At 45.1% G+C, this 13153-nt stretch overlaps 1 protein-coding gene and 1 pseudogene across 4 annotated transcripts in view; one reads left to right on the forward strand and one right to left on the reverse strand.

The window, feature by feature from the left end:
• The window catches only part of PAN2 (poly(A) specific ribonuclease subunit PAN2), a 295174-nt gene that overhangs the window by 174295 nt on the left and 107726 nt on the right, over window positions 1-13153 (reverse strand). The gene's annotated exons all lie outside the window — the stretch shown is intronic.
• Window positions 10003-10121, forward strand: LOC135051601 (5S ribosomal RNA; annotated as a pseudogene).

Genomic DNA, 13153 nt, shown 5'->3' on the forward strand with positions numbered 1-13153 from the left:
GCTTCTTTTATTGTGCAGCATATTCTGTTGCGCTTTACAATGGGACACAGTGATCAAACAAAACTGGGTGATAACAGACAGACACAGAGGTAGGAAAGCCCTGCTCACAAGTTTACAATCTATAGCGAATGGGCACTGATATTGTTACACAAGGATAGTTGCTTTTACATACTGGTCCAGCCAGATTGCAGTCTCACAACAATGTTGACCAGAGGTCAGGAGGATGTCAGATTGATTAAAAAATAAATAAATGTGAGGATATGTGGACTGTACGGAGGAGATGTAATTAGAGAAGCTTGTCTGAAGAGGTGAGTTTTCAGGAAATGTTTAAAGCAGGGGTAGCCAACCAGTCAGAGGCAAAGAGCCCAAAAAAAGCTGTGCTAAATTTAAAGAGCCAATATTGTGCGCGCAAAAATGGGGTGTGACTTAACTGGCACAAGGCCACGCCCCATTTTTGTAAGCCCCCTTCACGCTCCGCCTGCTCCCCCTTCACTCTGAGCCTCTCTGCGGCACTGGCAGGAGGTCAGACAGGGCAGGGAGCATGGCCATGATGAAATGCCAGCAGCACGCTCCCGCCTCCTCTCCTGTGACTGTACCTGCAGCCCTGCAGTAAAGGCGGGGATGGGTGCAGACTGTCAGGAGCCGCATTTGGATAATGAAAGAGCTGCGGGTTGGCCACCGCTGGTTTCAATGTTTGGAAACTAGAGGAGGAGAGTCTTATTGTGCGTGGTAGGGCATTCCACAGAGCGTGGGTGCAGTCCGAAGAAAAGTCCTGCACTCGTGAATGGGAGCGAATAATGAGTGTGGATGAGAGACGCAGATCTTGTGCAAAGTGTAGGTGTCGAGTTGGGAGATATTTTGAGATAAGCAAAGAAATGTACGCTGGCGTCGTTTGGTTAATAGCCTTATAAGTAAGTAAATGTATTTTATACTGAATACGGTAGAATAAAGGCAGCCAATGGAGGGACTGACAGAGCGGAGCAACAGATGATGAATGTTTAGCAAGGTAGATCAGCTAGCTGCTGCATTTAGAATGGAATGTAGTAGTGAGTGTTTTTTCGGTAATAACAGTAAGACGACTATTGCAATAATCAATGCGGGAGATGAGAGCATGGATTAAAAGTTTTTGCAGTGTCTTGTGTAAGGTATGGTTGTATTTTGGATATGTTTTTTAGATGCATGTAACATGATTTAGAGACAGATTGAATGTGGGGAGAAGAGGTCAGAGTCAAGGATGACACCTAGGCAGCAAGCTTGTGGGGTAGAATTGATTGTCGAGTTCTCAACAGTGGACAAAATATCAGTTTGGTAACTACTATTGGCTGGTGGAGATATAATGAATTCCATTTTGGTAATAAGTTTGAGGTGGCGAGATGACATCCAAGATGAGATGGCAGTAAGACATTCCTTGGCGCAGACAATTACAAATGGTGACAAATCTGGGTAGGATAGGAAAAATAGGATTTTAATACCTACCGGTAAATCCTTTTCTCTTAGTCCCTAGAGGATGCTGGGGACACTTCAAGTACCATGGGGTATAGACGGGATCCACAGGAGACATGGGCATTTTAAGACTTTAATAGGGGTGTGAACTGGCTCCTCCCTCTATGCCCCTCCTCCAGACTCCAGTTACAGGAACTGTGCCCAGGGAGACGGACATTTCGAGGAAAAAGGATTTATTTTGATTTAAACTAAGGTGAGATACATACCAGCTCACACCTCAAGCATGCCGTACAACATTGCATTCATGGCATTCAACCCAACGCATGCAACGGCATGAATAATGACAGCAACAGGCTGACTATAAACGCAACACAACACGTGTGTAACCATAACCAATAACTGCAGATACAGTATGCACTGGGACGGGCGCCCAGCATCCTCTACGGACTAAGAGAAAAGGATTTACCGGTAGGTATTAAAATCCTACTTTCTCATACGTCCTAGAGGATGCTGGGGATGCTTCAAGAACCATGGGGTTTATACCAAAGCTCAAGAACGGGCGGGAGAGTGCGGATGACTCTGCAGCACCGATTGACCAAACAAGAGGTCTTCTTTAGCCAGGGTATCAAACTTGTAAAACTTTGCAAAAGTGTTTGAACCCGACCAAGTAGCTGCTCGGCAAAGCTGTAATGCCGAGACCCCCCGGGCAGCCGCCCAGGATGAGCCCACCTTTCTGGTAGAATGGGCCTTCACCGATTTCGGTAACGGCAATCCAGCCGTAGAATGAGCCTGCTGAATCGTATTACAGATCCAGCGTGCAATAGTCTGCTTGGAAGCAGGAGCCCCAATCTTGTTGGGATCATACAGGACAAACAGAGCCTCCGTTTTCCTAATCTGAGCCGTTCTGGCTACATAAATTTTCAAAGCTCTGACCACATCTAGAGACTTTGATTCCTCTAAGGCGTCAGTAGCCACTGGCACCACAATAGGTTGGTTCATGTGAAACGATGACACCACTTTTGGCAGGAATTGCTGAAGAGTTCTCAACTACGCTCTATCTTCATGGAAGATCAAATAAGGGCTCTTGTGAGACAAACTCGCCAATTCAGACACCCGCCTTGCAGAGGCCAAGGCCAACAGCATGATCACTTTCCAAGTGACGAATTTCAACTCCACCTTATGTAAAGGTTCAAACCAATGAGATTGCAGGAACTGCAACACCACGTTAAGATCCCATGGCGCCACCACGGGCACAAAGGGAGGATGGATGTGCAGCACGCCTTTTACGAAAGTCTGAATTTCCGGAAGGGAAGCCAATTCTTTTTGAAAGAAAATTGATAAGGCCGAAATTGTACTTTAATTGAGCCTAATTTTAGGCCCGCATCCACTCCTGCTTGCAGAAAATTGAGAAAATGGCCCAGCTGAAATTCTTCCGTAGGAGCCTCCTTGGAGTGACACCAAGACACATATTTTCTCCAAATACGTTGATAATGTTCCGCCGTTACCTCTTTTCTAGCTTGAAGCAGCGTGGGAATTACTTCACCGGGAATACCCTTTCGGGCTAGGATCCTGCGTTCAACCTCCAAGCAGTCAAACAAAGCCGCGGTAAGTCTTGGTACACGCACGGCCCCTGCTGTAACAGATCCTCTCGTAGAGGAAGAGGCCAAGGATCTCCTATGAGCAATTCCTGAAGATCTGGATACCAGGCCCTCCTTGGCCAGTCTGGAACAATGAGGATTGCATGAACCCTTGTTCTTCTTATGATCTTTATCACTTTTGGAATGAGTGGAATCGGAGGGAACACATAAACCAACTGAAACACCCACGGTGTCACTAGGGCGTCCACCGCTATTGCTTGAGGGTCCCTCGACCTGGAACAATATCTCGGAAGTTTCTTGTTGAGGCGAGACGCTATCATGTCTATTTGAGGAATTCACCAACGACTTGTCACTTCTGCAAGACCTCTTGATGAAGACCCCACTCTCCTGGATGAAGATCGTGTCTGCTGAGGAAGTCTGCTTCCCAGTTGTACACACCTGGAATGAAGGCCACTGACAGAGCGCTTACATGCCTTTCCGCCCAGTGGAGAACTTTTGTGGCTTCTGCCCTTGCCGCTCTGCTCTTCGTTCCGCCCTGGCGGCTTACGTACGCCACTGCTGTTATGTTGTCCGACTGAATCAAGACGGGCAGATCGCGAAGAAGATGTTCCGCTTGTAGAAGGCCATTGTAAATGGCCCTTAATTCCAGAATGTTTATGTGTAGACAAGCTTCCTGGCTTGACCATTTTCTCTGAAAATTTTCCCCCTGTGTGACTGCACCCCAGCCTCGGAGACTCGCATCCGTGGTCACCAGGATCCAGTCCTGCATCCCGAATCTGCATCCCTCTAAGAGGTGAGAGCTGTGCAGCCACCACAGGAGTGAGATTCTGGTCTTGGAAGACAGGATTATCTGTCGGTGCATGTGCAGATGGGATCCGGACCACTTGTCCAACAGGTCCCACTAAAACACTCTGGCATGGAATCTGCCAAACTGAATGGCCTCGTAGGCCGCCACCATCTTCTCTAGCAACCAAGTGCATTGACGAATCGAAACTCTTGCCGGCTTCAGAATCTGTTTGACCAGGTTCTGAATTTCCAGAGCCTTTTCCACTGGAAGAAAAACTCTCTGTAATGCTGTGTCCAGAATCATACACAAGAACGACAGCCTTGTCGTCGGAACCAACTGTGATTTTGGCAAGTTTAGGAGCCAACCATGTTGTTGCAGAATTGTCAGGGAGAGCGTCATGCTCTGCAGTAATTGTTCCTTGGATCTCACTTTTAATCAGGAGATCGTCCAAGTACGAGATAATTGTGACTCCTTGCTTGCGCAGGAGAACCATCATTTCCGCCATAACTTTGGTGAAAACCCTCGGAGCTGTGGACAGACCAAACGGCAACGTCTGAAATTGGTAATGACAATCCTGAACGGCAAACCTCAGGTAAGCCTGATGTGGAGGATACATGGGGACGTGTAAGTAGGCATTCTTTATGTCGACCGACACCATAAAATCCCCTTCCTCCAGACTGGAGATCACTGCTCGGAGAGACTCCATCTTGAATTTTAATTTTCTTAAATAGAAATTGAGGGATTTTAAGTTCAGAATTGGTCTGACTGAGCCATCCGGCTTTGGGACCACGAACAGGCTCGAATAAAATCCTTCTCCCTGTTGTGACGGGGGCACCGTGACAATGACTTGATTTTGACATAGCTTTTGTATAGCACCGCATACCACCTCCCTGTCCGGAAGAGAAACTGGTAAGGCTGATTTGAAAAATCGTCGAGGGGGCACGTCTTGAATTTCCAGCTTGTACCCTTGGGACACTATTTCTAATACCCATGAGTCTAGGGCCGAACGAACCCAGAAATGACTGAAGAGTCGGAGACGTGCCCCCACCGGTGCGGACTCCCGCAGAGGAGTCCCAGCGTCATGCGGTGGATTTGGTAGAAGCCGGAGAGGACTTCTGCTCTTGGGAAACTGCCACAGCCGGTGACCTTTTTCCCTTTCCTCTTCCTCTAGAAGCAAGGAAGGAAGACCCTCGTCCTCTTTTGCATTTATTGGGCCGAAAGGACTGCATCCGATAGTGGTGCGTTTTCTTTTGTTGTGCAGGAACATAAGGTAAAAAGGATGACTTACCCGCGGTAGCCGTAGATACCAGGTCAGTGAGGCTGTCACAAAACAAGACACCACCTTTATACGGCAGAGACTCCATAGCCTTCTTAGAGTCAGCATCAGCATTCCATTGATGAATCCACAATGCTCTCCTAGCTGAGACTGCTATAACATTGGCCCTTGATCCCAAAAGGCCAATGTCCCTCGCAGCTTCCTTAAGGTAGGCTGCAGCATCCCTGATATGACCCAGTGTCAAAAGAATGTTGTCCCTATCCAGGGTATCTAACTCAGATGACAAGTTATCTGCCCACTTATCAATAGCGCTACTCACCCACGCCGAAGCAACTGCAGGTCTGAGTAGCATACCCGTAGTGACATAAATGGATTTCAATTTATTTTCCTGCTTAAGATCCGCAGGTTCCTTTAGGGCTGCCGTGTCAGGAGACGGAAGCGCCACCTTTTTGGACAGTCGTGATAGAGCTTTGTCCACAGTGGGGGGTGACTCCCACTTTTCCCTATCCCCAGAGGGGAAAGGATATGCCACCGGAATTCTCTTAGGAATCTGAAACGTCTTGTCAGGATTTTCCCAAACCTTTTCAAAAAGAGCGTTCAGTTCATGAGCGGGAGGAAACGTTACCTCAGGTTTCTTTCCTTTAAACATACAGACCCTTGTGTCAGGAACAGCAGGGTCCTTCGTGATATGTAAAACGTCTTTTATCGCCACAATCATGTACTGAATGCTTTTAGCCAGTTTTGGATTTAATCTGGCATCACTATAGTCAACACTGGAGTCAGAGTCCGTGTCGGTATCTGTATCTGCTATTTGGGTAAAAGAACGCTTTTGTGACCCTGAGGGGATCTGAACTTGTGACAACACATCCTCAAAGAAGGGAGAAAAAAGAAGGCTCTTGTGTGGGCGCACTCTTAATTAATTGAAATAACTTTCAGTAATTATCAAATTAATCATAAGTAATGCTGATAAAACATAACTTTATTAGGATATTCCTTAAAATCAATGTGATTGCCCATTGGAGAAGGTATGATCCAAAGTAAGTTCCGTGCACATTGGATTAGAGTTAGGAAAATATATAAAATGTTCTGGTCCTGTCACAGGAAATGAGATAAGAAAGGATGTAGACACTTCAAAGTCTTACACCCATTTCAACCCGACCAGTACAGACAATCTGTATTAATGAGACCACAGTGTGGTCAATTGAATATTAAGTCTGTGTAGTCAGGTTCAGAATAATTGACGAGACAGTACAGAGTTCATACCGGTTGTCAGAAAAATGCACAAATATTTTATAAAGATCTATATCTGTGTATATACGTGAAGGGCTAATGTTGGTCCTTCAGGATAAACTATATGCAGTAACAAGAAAAGGTTATTGAAAAATTGGAGACAAGTGGTGATACTGCTGTTGGTGTCACATACCGCACATCATATAAAATGATTGATACTCTACAACACTGGGTATTCCCTGTGAGTCTCCTCCTCAAGTACTGACCCAGCCCAACACGGTTTCGCTTCCAAGATCGGACTAGATCGGGCATTAGCAGTGTGGTTTGATAGTAGAGAAGGTGGGTCAGACTCCAATGAGAGTGCACCTAAATAGGAGAGTGTGACAGTTTGATCACAAGAATAAAGGTGTGGATCTGCTTTCTACGTTAGGCAGGATGCATCAAGTCCCACATCTGTGGTATTGTGCCCCTGGATCATAGATGAGAGTCCACGGAAATCAAGAAATGAAAATAGATACCTCACAAATTGCTTGTGACATATAATGAGATAATCCTAAAAAAAAAATATATATATATATATATATATATATATATATATATATATATATATATATATATACACACATATATATATATATATATATATATATATATATACATATATATATATACACACACACACGCTGAAGAAGTTACTGCAATAAAGTATACAAAAGGTCTGTGGTTATGCACATCCGTGACACAAAGATAGTTAAGAAGTTCTTATCAACTGTACAAAAATGCCTGTATACATAAGAGAAAGGCCAATGTTATTATAATGGCCGTGTGGATGACTGAACAACAGAAAGGACACACATTAGATGTTGGCTATAATTAAGCCTATCAGGGCTCCATAGAATTAAACACACTTGTCAAAGGACAAGAGAATAAGTTATTTCATACAAGTCATCTAACAATAACATTATGGCCTGAATGTATCCAATGATAAGGGTGCACTTTCATATGCTGCGGCTGGGAAAGGCGGACCTGCTATGCCCAAAACAGCAATATCACTGAATATAGAGTAAATCTCTAAGTATTAGTACAGGTACAAACCATATACATAATCTGAGTGTACCTACAAACAAATATGCAATTTCATGTGCTGCGGCTAGAAACGGCGAACCCGCTATGACCGGGAACAGTAACACTGAATAAAAGTAAATCGCTGGTATTAATGCACATAACCTGAATACGTCCAGTAATAGGGATGCAATTTCATGTGCTGCGGCTGGAACCGGCGGATCCGCTATAACCGGGAAATGGATGTACCTAACCCGAGTATACTCAAGAATAAGGGTGCAATTTCATGTGCTGCGGCTGGAACCAGCGGATCCGCTATAACCGGGAAATGGATGTACCTAACCAGAGTATACTCAAGAATAAGGGTGCAATTTCATGTGCTGCGGCTGGAACCGGCGGATCCGCTATAACCGGGAAATAGATGTACCTAACCTGAGTATACTCAAGAATAAGGGTGCAATTTCATGTGCTGCGGCTGGAACCAGCGGATCCGCTATAACCGGGAAATGGATGTACCTAACCCGGAGTATACTCAAGAATAAGGGTGCAATTTCATGTGCTGCGGCTGGAACCGGCGGATCCGCTATAACCGGGAAATAGATGTACCTAACCTGAGTATACTCAAGAATAAGGGTGCAATTTCATGTGCTGCGGCTGGAACCGATAGACCCGCTGAGTATACTCAGGTTAGGTACATCCATTTCCCGGTTATAGCGGGTCCGCCGTTTCTAGCCGCAGCACATGAAATTACATATTTAAATATTATATTATATAATTATATTATATATATTATATAATTAAATATTACATATTTGTTTGTAGGAACACTCAGATTATGTATATGTATATGCATATGTATAGTATTAGTATATGTACTAATACTTAGAGATTTACTCTATATTCAGTGGTATTGCTGTTTTGGGCATAGCAGGTCCGCCTTTCCCAGCCGCAGCATATGAAAGTGCACCCTTATCATTGGATACATTCAGGCCATAATGTTATTGTTAGATGACTTATATGAAATAACTTATTCTCTTATCCTTTGACAAGTGTGTTTAATTCTATGGAGCCCTGATAGGCTTAATTATAGCCAACATCTAATGTGTGTCCTTATTGTTGTTCAGTCATCCACACGGCCATTATATTAACATTGGCCTTTCTCTTATGTATACAGGCATTTTTGTACAGTTGATAAGAACTTCTTAACTATCTTTGTGTCACGGATGTGCATAACCACAAACCTTTTGTATACTTTATTGCAGTAACTTCTTCAGCGTATATATATATATATATATATATATTTATTTATATATTTTTTTTTTTTTTTTTTTTTTTTTTTGGGATTATCTCATTATGGCCCTCATTCCGAGTTGTTCGCTCGCAAGGCGATTTTAGCAGAGTTGCACACGCTAAGCCGCCGCCTACTGGGAGTGAATCTTAGCTTCTTAAAATTGCGAACGATGTATTCGCAATATTGCGATTACAAACTTCTTAGCAGTTTCAGAGTAGCTTCAGACTTACTCGGCATCTGCGATCAGTTCAGTTCTTGTCGTTCCTGGTTTGACGTCACAAACACACCCAGCGTTCGCCCAGACACTCCCCCGTTTCTCCAGCCACTCCCGCGTTTTTCCCAGAAACGGTAGCGTTTTTTCTCACACGCCCCTAAAACGGCCTGTTTCCGCCCAGTAACACCCTTTTCCTGTCAATCACACTACGATCGCCGGAGCGAAGAAAAAGCCGTGAGTAAAAATACTATCTTCATTGTAAAATTACTTGGCGCAGTCGCAGTGCGAACATTACGCATGCGCACTAAGCGGAAAATCACTGCAATGCGATGAAATTTACCGAGCGAACGACTCGGAATGAGGGCCTATATGTCACAAACAATTTGTGAGGTTTCTATTTTCATTTCTTGATTTCCGTGGACTTTCATCTATGATCCAGGTGCACAATACCACAGATGTGGGACTTGGGGGGTCATTCCGAGTTGTTCGCTCGGTATTTTTTTCTCGCAACAGAGCGATTAGTCGCTAATGCGCATGCGCAATGTCCGCAGTGCGACTGCGCCAAGTAAATTTGCTATGCAGTTAAGTTTTTCACTCACGGCATTACGAGGTTTTTTCTTCGTTCTGGTGATCGTAATGTGATTGACAGGAAGTGGGTGTTTCTGGGCGGAAACTGGCCGTTTTATGGGTGTGTGTGAAAAAACGCTACCGTTTCTGGTAAAAACGCGGGAGTGGCTGGAGAAACTGAGGAGTGTCTGGGCGAACGCTGGGTGTGTTTGTGACGTCAAACCAGGAACGAAACTGACTGAACTGATCGCAGATGCCGAGTAAGTCTGGAGCTACTCAGAAACTGCTAAGAGGTGTCTATTCGCAATTCTGCTAATCTTTCGTTCGCAATTTTGCTAGGCTAAGATTCACTCCCAGTAAGCGGCGGCTTAGCGTGTGCAAAGCTGCTAAAAGCAGCTTGCGAGCGAACAACTCGGAATGACCCCCCTGATGCATCCTGCCTAACGTAGAAAGCAGATCCACACCTTTATTCTTGTGATCAAACTGTCACACTCTCCTATTTAGGTGCACTCTCATTGGAGTCTGACCCACCTTCTCTACTATCAAACCACACTGCTAATGCCCGATCTCATCCGATCTTGGAAGCGAAACAGTGTTGGGCTGGGTCAGTACTTGAGGAGGAGACTCACAGGGAATACCCAGTGTTGTAGAGTATCAATCATTTTATATGATGTGCGGTATGTGACACCAACAGCAGTATCACCACTTGTCTCCAATTTTTCAATAACCTTTTCTTGTTACTGCATATAGTTTATCCTGAAGGACCAACATTAGCCCTTCACGTATATACACAGATATAGATCTTTATAAAATATTTGTGCATTTTTCTGACAACCGGTATGAACTCTGTACTGTCTCGTCAATTATTCTGAACCTGACTACACAGACTTAATATTCAATTGACCACACTGTGGTCTCATTAATACAGATTGTCTGTACTGGTCGGGTTGAAATGGGTGTAAGACTTTGAAGTGTCTACACCCTTTCTTATCTCATTCCCTGGGACAGGACCAGAACATTTTATATATTTTCCTAACTCTAATCCAATGTACACGGAACTTACTTTGGATCATAACTTCTCCAATGGGCAATCACATTGATTTTAAGGAATATCATAATAAAGTTATGTTTAATCAGCATTACTTATGATTAATTTGATAATTACTGAAAGTTATTTCAATTAATTAAGAGTGCGCCCACACAAGAGCCTTCTTTTTTCTCCCTTCTTTGACATATGTTCTTTCTGGCTCTGGGCGCACCACCAAACTGGACACAGATTTGAGGATTTAAATATAAAATCGTCCAATTTTGGTAGCATTATATCATATTTGTACTTTTGTATGACCAGTGCCAGGTCGCTAATTTTTCGTTCTAGACAACACATCCTCCATGGATTTCTTCCATGCCTGGGTCCGAGACTCAGACTTATCCAATCTCTTATTTAATAGAGCCACATTCGCATTCAAAGCACTCAAAACATTTACCCAATCAGGCGTTGGCGGTGCCGACAGGGTCACTCCCACAGTCGTTTCTTTCCCTAATCCAGTCTCCTCCTGGGAAGAGCACTCAGCCTCAGACATGCCGACACAAGTGTAACGACACCACAAACACACTGGGCATATAGGGGACAGACCCACAGTAAAGCCTGTCAGAGAAACACAGAGGGAGTGTGCCAGCTCACAACCCAGCGCCTATCCCGGTTCTGAAACTTTTTATATAATGCCTCAGACCTGTTAGCGCTTTTATATATTAATCCAGCACCAAATTATCTGTGCCCCCCCCCTGTTTTGCCCCCTGTTACTTGATACAGCAGTGTTGAGGAAGGACCAGCGTCTCTGCAGCTCTGTGAAGAGAAAATGACGCTGATGAGAGCTGTGAGGGCTAAGCCACGCCCCCTTAATGGCGCGCTTCAGCCCCGCTATTTTTTAAATTATTTATACTGGCGGGGGTCCGGATTTAGTGCCTAGGCACTTAAATACCACATAGCCAGTCTCAAAATGAGGAGTTTATGCTGCCCAGGGCGCCCCCCCGCACCCTGTAGTGCCGCTGTGTGTGTGTGGGAGCATGACGCGCAGCGCGGCCACTGTGCGTTACCTCAAAGCCGTCACTGAAGTCTTCTGTTCTTCTTCTACTCACCCGTATTCTGACTTCTGGCTCTGTAAGGGGGGTGACGGCGGGCTCCGGGAACGAGCATCTAGGCGTACCTAGCGTTCAGACCCTCAGGAGCTAATGGTGTCCTGTAGCCTAAGAAGCAGAGCCTTGAAACTCACAGAAGTAGGTCTGCTTCTCTCCCCTCAGTCCCACGATGCAGGGAGTCTGTTGCCAGCAGTCTCCCTGAAAATAATAAACCTAACAAAAGTCTTTTTTCAGAGAAACTCAGGAGAGCTCCTCAGTGTGCATCCAGTCTCACTGGGAACAGATTCTAAACTGGAGTCTGGAGGAGGGGCATAGAGGGGAGGAGCCAGTTCACACTCCTTTTAAAGTCTTAAAGTGCCCATGTCTCCTGCGGATCCCGTCTATACCCCATGGTTCTTGAAGTGTCCCCAGCATCCTCTAGAACGTAGGAGAAATATGATTATCATCCACATACAAATGACACCGAAATCCGAAAGAGCTGAATAGTTTTCCAAGAGAGGAGGTTAGACTGGGAAAAGCAAAGGACCTAGGACTGAGCTTTGCGGTACTCCAACTGAGAGAGAGGTAGAGAAGAGGAGGTAGAATCAGAGATGCAAACACTGAGAGAGCAATTAGATAGGTAGGATGAGAACCAAGAAAGTGCTGTGTCCTGAATACCTAGAGATTGTAGTGTTTGTATGAGAAGAGAAGAGAATAGTCAGTGTCAAAAGTAGAAGAGATCTAGAAGAATAGGTAGTGAATTATGGCCTTCAGACTTAGGGGCTGATTCAGAGATGGCCGATAATGCAGCCCAGTTTGCCTGCATCGGCAAACTGCGCATACGCAGCGGCCGCATCATGCCTGCATAACGTTACACATTTCAGCCGCATCCCGGAAGGATGTGATCGACAGCGGCGGGCGTTTGCGGGGCAGCGATGCGGCGTTGGGGGGGATGTTGAGGGCCGAATTGGGGACTGGCTGGGAGCGGTTTCCGGGCAGCTGCATGATGTCACACGCAGCCGCACAGATTAAAAAAATAGGATTTTAATACCTATCAGTAAATCCTTTTCTCTTAGTCCGTAGAGGAAGCTGGGGAATCCAAAAGGACCATGGGGGGTATAGACGGGATCCGCAGGAGACATGAGCACACTATAAGACTTTGAATGGGTGTGAACTGGCTCCTCCCTCTATGCCCCTCTACCAGACTCCAGTTAGAGAACTGTGCCCAGGGAGACGGACATTTCGAGGAAAGAATTTATTGTTTAAACACGGTGAGTGTCATACCAGCTCACACCTCGAACATGCCGCAGAACGTGGCATTCAATAGAACACCCGCCGACGGCATGAAAAAAAATATACAGCAATATGCTGACCGAAAATGTAACACAACCTGTGTGTAAACATGACCAATAATAGCATACCGCATGCCATGGCATGAATAATGTCAGCAACCGACTTGACTGAAAAGAAACACCACATGACTGTAACCACCAATAGCTGCAGATACAGTACGCACTGGGACAGGCGCCCAGCATCCTCTACGGACTAAGAGAAAAGGATTTACCGGTAG

The sequence above is a fragment of the Pseudophryne corroboree genome, chromosome 2, assembly GCF_028390025.1.
Source record: "Pseudophryne corroboree isolate aPseCor3 chromosome 2, aPseCor3.hap2, whole genome shotgun sequence".
Taxonomy (NCBI): Eukaryota; Metazoa; Chordata; class Amphibia; order Anura; family Myobatrachidae; genus Pseudophryne; species Pseudophryne corroboree.